At 41.6% G+C, this 16086-nt stretch overlaps 1 protein-coding gene across 1 annotated transcript in view; it reads right to left on the reverse strand.

The window, feature by feature from the left end:
- Positions 1–489: 489 nt before the first annotated feature.
- LOC122795802 (arrestin domain-containing protein 3-like) overlaps positions 490–16086 on the reverse strand; it is a 403413-nt gene continuing 387816 nt past the window's right edge. The window contains exon 4 of the mRNA XM_044064141.1: positions 490–789. The gene's annotated coding sequence lies outside the window, so the exon portion shown is untranslated. The remainder of the gene's footprint in view (positions 790–16086) is intronic.

A 16086-nucleotide genomic window follows, 5' to 3' on the forward strand; every position in this document is an offset into this window, starting at 1 on the left:
TTAGCATCCATGTCTCAAACACATAATATTAGTTTATGAGTGGAGATCTGATCATTAATTGTTTTTAGTGTATGGAGATTTATCTGCTTCATATCCTACTAGTTACTGAAAAAAGGTATGTATTGTGCTGTTTCAGCTTCTAAAGCCTGTAAAGTAGTTGAGAAGTAATGACAAACAGGCAGTAGGAGATGCCCTTATTTATTCACTATCTAAGGGAAGGAGTTGGTTTCTAATTTTAGTGATTGTAATGTTGTAGACAGTGGGCAGAAGTGGAGTTGAAATGAAGCTGTTTCATGTTCTGCTGCTGTCGTTTGCTGTCCAGCACTGTCAGCTTTTAGTGCCTAGTACCAGATGTGATCTTGACAGTGTGCGAAGAGCACTTAATTGTTAAGCACCCTTCTCAGTGTTGTTAAGATTGGGTCTCATGCTAGAGTATCTTTGAACCAATGTGTCTTTTAACTGATACTGGAGTATAATCATGGAGCTCTGTGCACGTCAGATAAATAATTTATTATAGGTTATCATTTGTCATTTAGCAGTGATGTAAATAAATAATTAATTATAGGTTATGACATAGCATTTAACAGTGGTGTTACAAACAAATATATGCTAGCCAATGCAAAAAACTAGAAATAGTATAAATCGTCATAACTTTTTTTTTCCTTCTGTACTATAGCTGTTATTATTTTTGATATATTATTCTTCCCTCAGAATGGCAGGCATTTGCAGTTACCATCTTCATTCAGTCTTGTTGGTGAAGGTTCTGAAGGTCTGCAACCATTCCACTACCTGGAAAAGAATGCTTTACAATCAGAACTTGCACAGCAGATACTTGCAATGACTTTAAAAACTATGAATATGCATGTACACTTTGGAAAATATTCTTAATTCTACTTAAATGCTTCAACATGCAGCAGGTCTTTTCACCCTTCAAGAAGTAGTGCAGTGTTTTAATCTTAGTGGTTGACATCAAACAGGAACTTGATGGTGTATTTCCCACATTTTTTATAAATAAGGTTGATAATATATTAGGTAAGTAAGTATTTGTGCTGATCTGATAACCACTGAGTTAAAGATGGGCAGGGGAATTAGAGATATTGTCTGCCATGCATGCAAGACACATAGTAGGCCATGTATGGAATGTGATATTGTATTACATGTTGTAGTGCATTATTATGTGTTTTTATTTATTCATGGAGTCATGGATAAGAAATGCATGTCATGTAATGCACATCTTTCTAGAAAGCAAACAAAATTAAAGATCTCATGGAGGCTGGTCAAATCCCGTTTGTCTGGGTCTATTTTTATTACCATGGTAGGTATTATAAATGCTAAAGGGTGCTGGAAGTGTTAAAAGCAGAATAGCTTATTGTTTTTCAAATAATTTATTATTTTTTCCAATACAAAAATAAAGATCTGATGTTGTCATTTTCATTCATTCCTCAACAAATGGGTTTGGATCTGAGCCTTTGATCCAACTTGACCACTTTTTTCAGCTGTTGAAACACTGAAAGCTTTGAAGCTCCTCCCTTACCCTAATGCACTAGTGTCCTTCCGTACTTCAGATATGACTCTTGGCCTTTGCATAGAGATGTAGTTGCTGTTAGCTCTCGAGTTACAACTTGCTTAACCTGAGTAAAAGTACACTTCATATATACAGATAGATAGATATAGACTGATTTGGATAAATAAATACATATAAAACCTACACTTTTTGGTGTATTTTTTCAATACCATTGTTGGCATTTACTCTTCCTTTTCCCTTTCTCTTACCTTTGAGGTTGTCCCTTAAAATTATTATTACTGTTTATACTTCCTTTCTCCTTTTTTCCATCCATAAGTTAACAAAAGAAAACTTCTTCCTCTAACTTGTTTGTTACTGTTAGCATCAGTAGATATGTGTGAGAAACTTTCAGGTTAGAAAAAGTGTAAGGCCTCTGGCCATAAGATTCCTTTGTTGGATACACGCAACTTGTGTGTTTATTGCTTGGGCCCAGCCCATTTGAACTCTGCATGCCATACATACGTAAGGCCTTTAATCAAAGGGCACTTATTGACTATAAAAATAAACTAATTTTAAGAGGATTAATGTCTTCAATATCCTGTGATAAAGTATCTGGGACTCAAACCCCTAATAAAGGGGTCTATATTATGTTATTGAATACTCATGTATTCGAAAACGTAATAGTCGACCACTAATTGTCGAAAACGTCAAACTTTTCAATGGAGATCTACGTACAGTGCGGAAATGGAAGTTTTCCATTGTCTGCACTGTATGGCAATCTCAGAGTTGGTATATTTAAGGTGTGGGGGTGCAGGGAGGGGCTTGACCTCCTGCTTACAGTGTTTAAATGGTTTGTTTTGGTGGGTGTTTGTACTTCTTTTGTTCAATATTTGATGGTTTCGACAATTAGGGGTCAACTATTACATTTTTGAATACATGAGTATTCAATAACATAATATAGACCCTAATAAAGGCAACAAAAAAGAGGCCAAAATGTATCCACCAGAACCTTCAGGTTCTTCTGATCCAAGTTGGACCCCTTCTGAAAACATCAAAACCACTGGATCCAATTTAATCAGATCCAAAGACCAAACCCTCCGATCTGACTACTTCAGATCTAAAATCTACAATGTTGGACTCGACCCCCATGGATCCAAAGAAACACAAGGATAGAGCTCCTCAGATTTGGTCTCCTCTGACCCTGGATCTGATATCTTCCTGTCTCCTATCTCCTTTCCAGAAAAAATGTCACAACTCTAGGACTTTATCCACTGCTTCCTCTTCCCATTCCTTCAGGAGTCTGACCAAAGCAGATGTGGACAGGATGATATGGAAATTTCTCTCAACACAAATTTAAATGGGGTACTCCTAGCTCCTACCTCACTGGGTCTAGAGACCTCCATTAGTACTAACCCTCCTATTTTGTCTCCTTCACCAATCCAACCTTTGTTTTGGAGCAGGTGAATCTGAGAATCCAGATCTGTCTGTATCGGATCCGAAGATCCTTGTATCTTCTATGCTAATACCATCTCTGAGTGGACTGGCACTGAGCATGTCAGAGCAGGATGCCTCTTGAAGCTGTAGGTTTGGTGCCAGATCCAAGGTGTTGGAGGTATCGCTGAGATTGTCAGAGCTGTCTCTAACTCTCTGAGCCTTGGCTCTGCACAACTCAGCTTTGGCCCCTGCTTTGAGTGGTTTGCCTCTGGATCAGAAGGAACCAATGGTTCTCAAACATGGCTTCTCAGAGTCATCAGGTTGTTTCTCTCTGAGGCATTCTGCTTTTCTGCTCCAAGAGAAAAGACATATCCACCTTCCTCAACTCCTATTTCCATGACCCAGTTGTATTTGTGTCTTGAGCCTCAACTTCCTATACCACAGGGACAGCCCGCTCAAAGTCTCTGGATACCCCACAGGGTATACTGATATCTTCTGATACTTGACTGGAAAATCCCCCCCAAGGAAGTCCCTAGGAAGAGAAAGTGCAAAAGGAGGCACTTAGACTCTGATCAAGAGTCTGTCATGGAAGATACTGATTTCAATGAAGGGGAAGGGTCCCCAAGATCACCAACTGATGATGTCTCATTTGGAGAACTATACTAGAGAAACTCAAGCAAATGGGCAGTGGGTCAATGACAACCATTGCCAAGAGGGATCAGTACTCCTGTAAGCCTTTGGGGCTAGCCCATCTACCTCCTGGGTGACTCCACCCACTGATGAACTCATTGATTTGATCTCTCAATGGGTGAGGAAGGAACCTGATTCCATTAACCTGCTTCCCAAGAGGCCAGACACGATTCTGGCACCACACAAGGACAGAGAATTTTGGAGCAAAGGAGTACCAGTTGATGCAATGGTCATAGCACCGGCCACACAAAAGGAACTTGCAGAACAAAGATCTTCTGTTCATCCCCTAACAGGGAGTCTAGGGTGATGGACAGATTTTGGAAGTGTGTATATGCTTCAGCAACTTTTGCACTGAATTATTTAGCACACATCACCAGATTCCTGAGTGATTTGATTAAAGCACTTATCAAATGCCTCTCTGGGACCATTACTTCTGTGGCAGAGAGCTCGGTTACCTCACAGTTGGCTACCCTACAGTCTATTTCAAATTCATCCATGAGACTCATCTCACATGCAGCTGAAGGTACCTCAAGGGTGGGGAGTTCAGGCATTTCCATTAGGAGGCATACCTGGATGCATCTGTGTGATTATGCATAGCCCTTCAAGTCTTCCTTTGTCAATGCTCCCTTTGACAGACATTCTTTGTTTGGCCCCAAAGTAAAGCCATACTACCAGGTGTGAACAGGAAAGTAAAACCCTGCCTGGTGTGGGTGTACGTTTTTGACTCCTCAAAAGACCTTTCCTAGGAATCAATGAGGTGGTCAAAAACTTTGCTTCATAAAGTCCCAGGGTCCCTTCAAAGTGCAATTTCCCCCCTGGGCTGAGGGGGGAGCCTCTAATGGAAGATGCTACCCACACATCACAAGAGGTCTGCAAAACCAAGGGTCTAGAGATACTTTCTCTGACAGATCTTACCAGTGCTCCTAAAAGGAGGTCTGACTGTCCACCTCTGTAGGCAGTCCGGTGTCATTTATCCCTGCACCAGAAAACCTGGCTAGAGATTATAAAAGAGTCATGGGTGCAGAGGATTATTTCTAGAGGTTATATAATACTGTTTTCTCTATTTCCCATTAACAGTAAATAGAATTCCCAATGTTCCACCCACTCAGAGGAAAGCAGCAGTATTAGAAATTAAGAAGATGCTAGAAAACAGAGTCATCCAAGAGATCCCCCAGACCAGAAAGAGTCCTGAACTTACTTATGATTCTTTTTAGCACCAAAGAAAACAGGGGACTGGAGACAAAGTTTGGACCTCAGCAATCTGAATAAGTCAGTTTGGTATACCAAGTTATGGATGGTCATGGTTCAGTCCATTCCGTCCATTCTGTCCTTTCTGCACAAGGACAACTGGATGTGCTTGATAGATCTTCAGCATGTGTACTATCATATAAAAATGAACAGGCAATCCCAAAGATTTCTATGCTTCTGGCTGGGAGCAAGTCACTACTAATTCAGAGCTCTGCCGTTTGGTCTCACCACAGCCCCCAGGGTGTTCATGAAATGCATGACAGTAGTGGCAGCTCACTGGAGACTGCAAGGATTCTAGGTGTTTCCTTACTTAGCTGACTGGCTCATAACCGCTCCAACCAGGCATCGGCCGATCAAAGTATAAGATTATGTACTCTAATTATGCTCTCACCTGGGAATTACTATCAGTCATAAAAAAATCTCAACTAGAACCAACTCAAATATTGTAGATCATCAGAGTGTTGTTCAACACAATCCCTGACAGTCTATCTTCCTTTACCAAGGGTACAAATAATATAATTTCAAGTCAAAAAGATTTTGTCTCAGCCTGATTAATATTTCAAGCATTGCGGTCAATGTCTGCTCTGATACTTTTGGTTCTGTTAGCAAGATGCCACATGAGAATTCTTCAGTGGACCCTAGTGACTCAGTGGTCTATTCTTCACCAATCTTTCTCCACCCAAATTAAAATAACTTAAGCATGTAAAAATTACCTCCTGTGGTGGATTTACTTCAATCAGATAATACAAGGTTGGCCCTTTATTCCACTTCAGCCCAAGGCCATAGCTACCATGGATGTTCTTCAAATTTATTGGGAGGGTGTACTTCTTGCGAAAAACAGTCCAGAGCAAATATGCATATCAATGTCTTAGAAATGAGAGCTGTCCAACCACTGCAGGCCTTCCAAGACTTTCTCTCTTCTGGGACTATTGCGATTCAGATGGACAATATGTTGGAGGTCTGGTACATCAAGAAACAAGGAGGAACCAAATGTTACCCCCTGTGTTGAGAAGCTTTGAAAGTGTGACAATGGGCAATCCCATACAATCAATTTCTGACAGCAATTCACATTCCAGGGAAGTCCAACATGATAGCAGATAAGTTAAGCAGGTTCATTCTGATGTCTCATGAGTAGTCTCTCAACATTAAAGTGGGAGAAAAGATATTTTATCGATGGGGTAAACCTTGCTGCAACCTCTTCGCATTGCTCCTCAACAACAAGTGCAGCAGGTTCGATGCCCTGATCCACCCCACCAGGAGAGTCACTGAGAGATGGTCTTCTCCACAATTGGCCCATTGGTCTCCTCTACTCCCTTCCACCAGTACCTCTAATCCCCAAATTCCTTCAGGAAGCATCTCAATTGAAGAGCACAGTCATCCTCATTGCTCTTTATTGGTGTCATCAGATTTGGTTCCCTCTTTTCTGGCCTCATCTGCTTTGTCCACCATGGATTCTGGATCCAATTTCAGATCTCCTGTCTCACCTGACAGATTTGATACACCTGGACATTTTAGGTCTAAAACTGACAGTATGGCTTCTCCAATTCCATTAATAGACAGCCCAGGCTCTCTTCCCCTATCACATTCTTCTAACTTCTCACAAAACTTCCACTAGGAAAATTTACAGAAGTAAATGGAAAAGAATTGTTGTTTGGGCACAACAAAATGACACTGACCCTTTTTCAGCACCAGCAGCTAAAGCTCTTGATATTTTTAGCTTTAATGAAGATGCTAGTTCTTCAGCTATTAAATTACAACTTTCTGTCATTTTCAATTTTCACATTGGAATAAATAATTTGTTTTTAGCTCCTTCCAAACTTTGTAAAGTCTTTATAAGGGCATCCTTTCTTCTTAAATCTCCTATTAAAGATCCCCCCAGTGGGATCTGAATTTGATTTTAAAGTCTTTGACCAAATCTCCATTTGAACCATCAGCCAAATGTGAACTAAACTTTTTAACCTACAAGACTGTCTTTTTAGTTGCCATTACCTCTGCTAGAAGAGTCTCAGAACTTCAAGTCATTTCTTCTAACCCTCATTGTTTGTATTTTTTTTATAAGGACAGGGTACCCTTATGAACCAACCCATCTTTCCTTCCTAAGATGGTGTCAGAATCCAGTATCAATCAAACTATAAACCTTTCAGTTTTCTTTACAAATTTATCAATAAAAGGAGAGTGTATGTTGAACCTATTGGATGTGCATAGACAGTTACATTTTTATCTACATAGGACAAAATTTTTCAGCAAATCAGATCAATTATTTGTCTCCTTTTTGGATTCAAGATTGGGCAAACCAGTTATTAAAGTGACCTCAGCTAAATGGTTAATTGATTGTATTACCTTTGTTTATAATAAATTGGCCTCATCTTTGCCAGAACCACTCAAAGCTCATTCCACCAGGTCTATGGCAACTTCTTCTGCATTTTTATCCAGATCTTCCTTGGATGGTATTTGTGCAGCTGCAACTTTGGCTAATCCTCATACCTTTATTGCTCATTACAAACTGAATCTGGTCTCTGGGAGAAGAGTGCTCAGGAATATCCTTCCTTAGAGTCCTCCCAGGATTTAGGTAGCTGGGGTCTCTGTCCCATTTGTTGAGGAATGACTGAAAATGAAAACATCAAATAAAAGAAGTTATGTACTCACCATAATGTTCCATCGGTGTTGTCCATTTTCATTCTTCCTCAACTCTCTTCCCTCCAACCTCCTACCAAATTGACTTATAGAAGGATTACACGATGCTAACAGAACTAATGTTCTTCATTTGAACTCTGGATACTGTTATCTCATATCCTTGTTATCTGTTATTTACTATATAATCTAAAAGGTCAGCAAACAAGATCTGAAGTATGGTAGGGGACTAGTGCATTGTGGGTAAGAGAGGAGCTTGAGAGCTTTCAGTGTTTTATGAGCTGGAAAAAGTGGCCAAGCCAGATCCGAGAGTTGGATCTGAACCCATTTGCTGAGAAAGAATGAAAATGGGCAGCACAGATGGAACATTATGGTGAGTACATAACTTTTTTTATGCTAGGGCTTAATGTTCAAAGCTGACAAGATTATGTTACCCAGTTAACTGAGAACAGATGTGTGAAAATCGGATCCCTTTCACAACACCGACATGCCATAAAGCCGACACCCAAAACACCAACACCAAAAGACCCAAAATGCACAAAACCGACAACTCACAAAACCGAACACCATAACACCGACACCCAAAACACCGACACACAAAACGTAAGCTACACATTGCACACAACTATACATGCACTAACCGTAACCCAAACCCTAACCCTAAGGTCCGACACTACCGCACACTTACCCTATCCACACCCTAACCCTAACTCACTTAACCCGCCACTAAACCTACAGTCCATCACTATCACACACTTACCCTACCCGCACCCTAACCCTAACTCACTTAACCCGCCACTAAACCTAAAGTCCGTCACTATCACGCACTTACCCTACCCACACCCTAACCCTAACTCACTTAACCCGCCCTTAAACCTAAACTCCATCACTATCGCACACTTAACTTACCCGCACCCTAAGTCCGACACTACCGCACACTCACCTTTCCCGCACCCTAACCCTAAATCCCTCACTATCTCACACTTACCTGTCCGCTCCCTAACACTAAATCCCTCACTATTGCACACTTACCGAGTCGCGCTCACACGTTGCACATGTTGGGGTTTTGGCTGTCGGGATTTCACCTTGTCGATGATCTGTCTCACCGGTCTTCTGGAGTCGGTCTTCTGAGCGTCGGTGTTTTGGCATGTCGATCACGTCAAGGGGAACCGTGAAAATCTATGAGTGACATTTTAGTTAGTGAAGTGTAAAGATAGAGAAAAATATATTATGTATTGCACTGGAATTACAGCACAAAGAAAGTACTGCAAAACTTTATGTGTGCAACATGTAGCATAAGAACAATCCACAAAAAGAGATGTTATTTTATATATAGTATACCTGAGAGTCAATTGGACACACATTTTGTTCATTTCAAAGGATGACAGAATTTCAAGTATCCTGAGACACTGCAAGAAGCAGGATAATTAAGTGAATTAGTCTGGCTTCTCAAGGCAAGGCATAGTACAATGTTTAAAACATTTGAACTATAATAAGAACATGTAAATATAAGGCAATTTCATTGTACTGACCAGATGGAGAGTAGTATATGAAAAGTGCAAAACCTGATTAAGAAAGAACCCTTATAGCATATACAGGGGTTGCACCCTTGCAGATTTGGAACAAAGGAATAGAGAATTGCAGAATCTCAGCTTCTTATCAGTTTATTTACTAATGGTTAGAATATTAAGGATGGTATTCATAGTTATTGTACTTAGGTATTTGGGCAGATCATTGTTGAGCACATCCTCAGTGAGATTCATAGAGGCCATGTGCGCTTATGCAGAGCATTGAATACATTTCTGCAAATGAAGGCATAATAAGACATAAATGAGAAACAGTTTAAAACATGCCAATGAACATTTTTCCAACCTGTTTGTGATATTATTTCTTTTTTTTTTAAAACCTTTATTGAATTATCACTTGTGACATAGGCAAACTGCCTGGATGCCAGAAACAATACAGAGGACATGGAAAAATAAACTACAAAAAGCATCACTGACTGGGGAGAGTTCTGCAGCTGATCAGCAAAATGCAGTGCAACCTCCAGACATAGGTTCATAGGTTCACAGGTAGGTACTAGGCTATCTGCTCGAAGGCATTTATAAGCCTAGCCAGAATGTGTCGGCTTTTGGTGCCCCCTTAGATTAGTTCCCTGTGCCTCTGTCCAGCAGATCCATTGAAGTGATCCCTGGGGTAAACTTTCTGTTTCCCATCTACTCATCAAGGTTTCTCTTGAAGAGGGTTAGTGAGGAGCTCTGTCTAATGTAGATTGGAATCTTGTTCCAGAGCATGGGAAGTCTCTGGGACAGGAATCTATCCCTCCAGCACATCCTGTTTATTGTTGTGGTGAGGTTTAGATCCCTGGAGCATGTGGCTCGAGGGGATATGGTTTTCTTTAGGTGGAGCATGTCCATCAATTCTGGGTTGGACATGGCCTTGTACATCAGGCAGAGATCACCTCTGCGTAGGCGGTATGCAACTGAGTACAGCTGGAGTTTCTTCAGTCGAGCTGCATAGGGCATCTGTTTCAGGCCAGTGATCCTCTTGGTGAGGTACTTCTGCGGTCTTTCCAGTAGTTGCAGATGTCTTGTAAGGTACATCCCAAATGGGGCATTATACTCTATGATGGGTCTGATGAGTGATGCATAGAGGGGCCCAATGACCTGTTTCGATCTGGATGCAAACCCTTTTGTGGTTAGGTGGGCCACATAGAAGGATTTTCTAACCACTTTGGCAATGCCATTATCAAAGGAGAGGTTGCTATCTATTTGGGTCCCCAGATCCCTTATTATGTCTTAGGGAACTACCACATATGTGGTAGTTTGTGGGCACTTTGTTTTTTTCCAAAGGGGATGACTATGCACTTTTTGGGATTTAGCTTGAGGCCATGGTTTTGACACCAGGTATCTGTCTCAGTGAGACCCTTTTGAAGGATGTCTGTGTCAGCCGGAGAGTCAATTATAGCCCCTAGTTTGCAGTTGTCTGTGAACTTGGTCAGCCATAGTCCTCCTGTGCTTGCCTGTACCTCTAAGAAGTATATGCCGAACAGGAGGGGTCCTAGGACTGAGCCCTGGGGAATGCCACTTGTAACCGGTTTAAAGTCAGACCTAGCTCCCACAACTCTTACCATGTGGGTTCTGCCCATGAGCCAGTTGGCAACCCATCTTGTGATGTAGGGGTTTATGTTCAGGCTGGTGAGCTTGTCTATAATACCTGAGTGTGGAATGGTGTTGAAGGCCTTTGTAAGATCTAGGTAGGCTGTGTGGACCACCTTTCCCTCGTCTATCGTCTTGGTAACTGTCTCAAAGAAGTCCACCAGGTTTAGGAGGCATGATCTGCCCTTAACAAAGACGAACTGAGTAGGGTCCAGTGTTTGGAGCTTTCCAATGTCTCTGTTAATGAGATCCATGATGATGCGCTCCATAGCTTTGCAGACCAAGCTCGTCAGGCTTATAGGCAATAGTTCCCGGGGTCCGTTGTAGCTCCCCCTTTGTGGAGTGGAATAACTATTGCTGTGCACCACTCTGTGGGCATGTAGCCTGTGTAGAGGCTCTGTTTAAACAGTGTGTATAGGTGAGGGGTTAGTTCATCTTTGAGCTCATGTAAGATACATCCTGGGACACCGTCTGGTCCGATTGATGCTGTGTTTTTGGCTTTGGAGAAGGCTGTTTTAACTTGAGTGTCTGTGATTTCAGGGGCACTATATTCTTCTGGTATAGTTATGAGCCCTTTTGGGGGTGAGAGGGGGGTGAAATTTGCACTGAACCTGTCTGCCAGGATGTTAACTATATCGGTCAGTTCAGTGTATTTTGTGCCATTCTGCACTAACTCCGAGCACATCTGAGAATTGCCACTTATATACTTGACATAGCTAAAGAATGCCTTGTGGTTATCTTTGGAGTCCATGGCAATTTTTCTTTCGAAGCTAGCCTTGGATGATTTTATGAGGGAATGTAGATTCTTGCTGATACTGATCAGAGATGTCTTCCCTTCTTGGGATTTTACTCTTTTCTGTGCTAGTTTCCTCCTTCTATTGTATAGCTTGTTTATGGCAGGGGTCCACCAGACTGGTTTCCTTTTCTTGGAGGAGTGAGTCTTGGTTTTGTTTGGGATAGCATGATCCATGCATTCTTGTAGGTGCCCATAGAGTGCATTAATAAAGGATTTTGCAGCTTGGACAGTGTTATCCTTTAGCATGGGGGCTTTGAAACTTCCCACCTCGGTCCTAAGTAATGTGAAGTTTGCTTTTGAAAAGTTTTTCACAGTGGTTTCTTTGACCGGGGGTGGTTGCAGAATGTGGATATCCAGAGTGATTAGTTTATAGTCAGATCTTACCAGCAAGGTGTTGACCTCCAGTGTGGAGGTGATGACCAGTTGATCCAGGGCATTTGAGTTTATAAATTCTAGGAGATGTTGGGCAAGGGAGTTTGTACGTGAGTAGCTCTCCCAGTTAATGTTTGGGTAATTGAAATCACCCAATATCAGAGTGTTTGGTAGGACCGTTATGTTTCCCAGTGTTTCCAGGGATGTGGAGTGGGGGTCCTGGGACATGGTGGGTGATCTCTAGCAAGCTATAATTTGAATAGCAGTTTTGCCCATTGTTAGTTGCACATGGATGATCTCTGAAGCATCGTGCTGTGCCACTAACCTGGAGGTGTGAGTATCCTTGACGAATATGGATACTCCCCTGCCTTTTGTATTTCGTCCGGGTTTTGTGGCTGAAATGTATGGTATGAGTTGCAGCCTGGTAGTGCTGGGGTGCTCTCTGGAGCCTTAAACCAGGTTTCTGTTACTGCACATATATCAATTTTCACCATACTGAGGAGTGCCTCGAGTGCATGCATTTTTAGGTTTAGACTTCTGCCATTGAGTAGCATTACCCTCAGTTTTTTGTTATGTGTGCTAGTTACGGCAGTGGGTTTGTCTTTTGAGCCTTGCCTAAAAAAGGCATTATGAGGGTGGCAAGAGCCTTGGCCAGTATTTGAAAGCCTAAGGGTGACAGGTGCAAGCCGTCTTTAGCAAAGCAGCATGGCTTGTTGAGTATGTCACCCCAGGCTGACAGACACTGGATCCTGTTTGAATGACACCAGAAGCTTAGCCAATTGTTCAAATTTATAATTATTTCTCTATACCGTGGTATCATTCTTGGTGAGGGCAGGATGCTACTCAGGGTCAGGGTCATACAAGCCTGGGCTACGTGATCAGTGAGCTCCTCCATGTCTCTTTTCATGTAGTACAGGGAGGTACAGCTCAGGTCATTCACACCAACATGGGCAATGACAGAGTCATATTTGTACTTGTTCTGGAGTGACCTGAGTGCTTGTGTTATGTGGCGGATTCTGGCTCCCGACAGGCAGCTAACAGTAACCTTCTGCTTGTCCAGCCTAGTGAGTGGGACAGTGCCTGATTATAGAGTCACCTATTACTAGTGTGTTGGGTATGTTATTTTGTCTTAAGGGCTGTGATTGTGTGGCACACTGGTTTTGTGAAGTATGTGTTTCATGGTTTGTGTTGGGGGGGGGTTGCTTGGATGTCTGCTTTGGAGGTTTCTGTTGCTTCTGCAGATTTTTATTTAGAGTCTCTGATTATGTTTTCTGTATTTATGTGTAATTTTTGCCGGTGCTGGTTTCATAGGTCTATGTGAGACTGATGGTGTGATGTAAGTAATTCCCTTCTCCTCTTGACTACCTGGTCCAGTCTTGGGTTGAGAGAGTTTAGCCTCTAGTTTGGCTGTATAATTGCATCTCTCGCATGTATTAGTGTTTGGTGGAAGGAGGAGAGGGTTGTCTTTGTACATGAGGCAATTGCAACATTGCCTCAAAATGCCCAGATTCACCAGTTGGACCGGAGAGTACACCTGAAACTGCCCTTTGGACATGCCTGGATAGGTACAGTGAACTGTTTCACTGATTGGCTGGTAAGGTCGAATAGAGATCTGTGTCCTTCTCTACAGTATTGGCGGGGGTCTAGTGCTAAGGTTTATTAGTGCTTGTTATGAGTTTTGAGCAAGTGCCGGTATGAAAAGTGAATGGTTTGAGTGCTTAAGTTGAAAGTTTGTCTAGTTCCAAGGGATAAATTGAAGAGTAGGCTTTGTGGACCTGGGAATAGTTATTCCCTAGCTAACCGGCACTGCCCAGTGCGCAAAACCTTGCAAATGGGGGTTTTATAGCAGGGAAATGAAAGAGATAGAATGTAGCCCAAAATGGCCAATAAACTACTAATTTCTGGGCTGAAACCACTCCTCCAGGGACAGATAGGCTGCTCAAAGCTCATACAGCTCAGCAAGCTCCTGCCTGGTGCCCTGCAGAGTTCTACAGCAGCAGAGAGACAGTAACCTACAGGAAAATATAAGACAACTGCACACAGACCTGGTTAAAATAAACAAAACACTGATGTAGTATATCGCCACAAAGAATAAAAGGCTGGATAAAATGGAAGAAGCTTTAAACAAATATTCAGATAAGGTGATTAAGCTGCAAAAAATCAGAAGTCAAAATGAAAACCAGACTGACTGAATATGAAATTTCTCAAGAAGAGGTGTTTCAAAAAAAATAATAGAATTAGAGGACAGAGCATGTAGGGTAAACCTGAGATTTTCAGCTATACCAGTGAAGCTGGAAGGAACAGATTGCATTAATTTTATGAAAGCACAAATAAGCAACTGGACTGGTATACCACAGTAGGAGTTGTTTGCTTAAAAGAAGACAGGACTTAAATGAGCTATGTAATGTTTGCTTGTGATATTACTTCTTGATACAATTTGGCACTGGATTCAGGGACCTTATTAAAAGAAAAGCTTTGTCTTTTATACTTACATTGCATTTAGGAAAGATGCTTGCTGTTGATGCCGGTATAGCTATTTTTGGTGTGAGCTGTTTGAATTGACCAAGCCAAAGCCATAAGCACCTAGCTATGCTTGCCAGCCAAGAAGAATACAGACATAGGCAAAGACTAACTCATTATAACTTTAATAATTAAGAAATTCTTGATAGCCTTATAGAGTACAGGGATATTGTAAGGGCTTTAATGAGTTTGTATGACCCACAGATGGGAACTGGTGAATGTGAAACCTTCCTATACCTGTAAATAATAAGGTATGTATAGCACTCACTATACTCCTGTGGATAATAAGATATGTATAGCACTGACTATACCTGTAACAGGGACCTTTCAGAGCCAGACTGGGGACATGTTGTGTATATCTCAGGCTTCTACCTTGGTGATCCTTCAACAGTTCCTTGACATACTCTTGGCACATGTAGATCAATATATTTATCTGCCAGTGTGTCACTGTAGGACTGAGCCAGAACCATACATGCCTTCTGTGAGATTTCACATTTCCCTGAGTTGCTTGCTGTGATAGACTGCACCCATGTTGCCATTAGGTCCCCATCAGGACCACAGGAGGAGTGGTACCAAATTAGGACTAGCTACCTTTCCATCAGCTGCCAGGTGGTATGAGATGAATGCACCAATACACTGACCCAGCATTGTGGCAGTGCTCAGGATTTTCATATTTACCTCTTCCTGCATGGTAGCATGTCCCACGATCACCTAGTTCATAAGGTGAAATTTTGACTATAGCAATAATTAGACTATAATTATGTAATTCATTATACTTTGGATAATGTACAATTTCGTAATGAACCACCCTTCGTTTGTTTCTCCCCTCCCTTTTTTTCCTTGCCTTTCCAGGTAAAGCAGTCTACCCCTTCAAGCCATAGTTGATGACTCCTGTATTTAACCCTATGGGAGCTGCTGAAAAAAGGTATAATACTAACCTACCCCAGGCATGGACTGTCATCATGTGAGTGTCTGTTCTGCTGAAAGCTTGTTTCCATTGCCTGGATAAGTCTTGGGGTGTCATTCAGTATAAACCTGCTAATGTATTTATTATGTTTACTATGTGCTGCATTCTTACATTGGAGGAGAAACGGTTTCTATTTCCTTTGAGACAGCATATGCTGTAATACAGGAGGAAAAAGAAGAGTTTGGTCTGGCAGATGATGAGAAATCCCCAGAAAAGGAGGGAGAGCCTCCCACTGCCATCTGTAACCTAGATGGATCAAATTCAGTACCCATCTGTCTGAAACTATCCATTGCCAAAGAGAGAAATGATCATGCACTAGTCTGGTGGTGAATTGCCTAATAATGGTAGTGCAGCTGTCAGTGTAGGTCCTTCCACAATAGCAGTGGTACAGGCCCTCAGGCAGCAGACTTGTGCATGGTATTTGGTATACAACTATGGACATCAGGTTAGTGTTACCTTCATTAACACATATAATATAATTGATGCATGCAATGCAATGGTTGGGCTTTGCTGTAGGAAGTGAGGCCTACTTTCACTGTACATAAGACAGTCTCTCTTATCTTTAAAGAAGTGTTTATATTATTTTATTTCTTTAAGTAGAGTTACTTACATGGTTTATATACCTGTTTTGTTTATTGACACCATATAATCAGAGTAATGCCTGACTGTTCAATGAGATCTGTGGAGTGAATGGCACTGGAAGGATGTAAAATGTGGAATATGTCATTCTCTACTGCATTACTGCAGGTGCTTCCTTTGTGTACTG

The sequence above is a fragment of the Protopterus annectens genome, chromosome 2.part2 (genome assembly GCF_019279795.1).
Source record: "Protopterus annectens isolate FY-2018-M chromosome 2.part2, PAN1.0, whole genome shotgun sequence".
Taxonomy (NCBI): Eukaryota; Metazoa; Chordata; order Ceratodontiformes; family Protopteridae; genus Protopterus; species Protopterus annectens.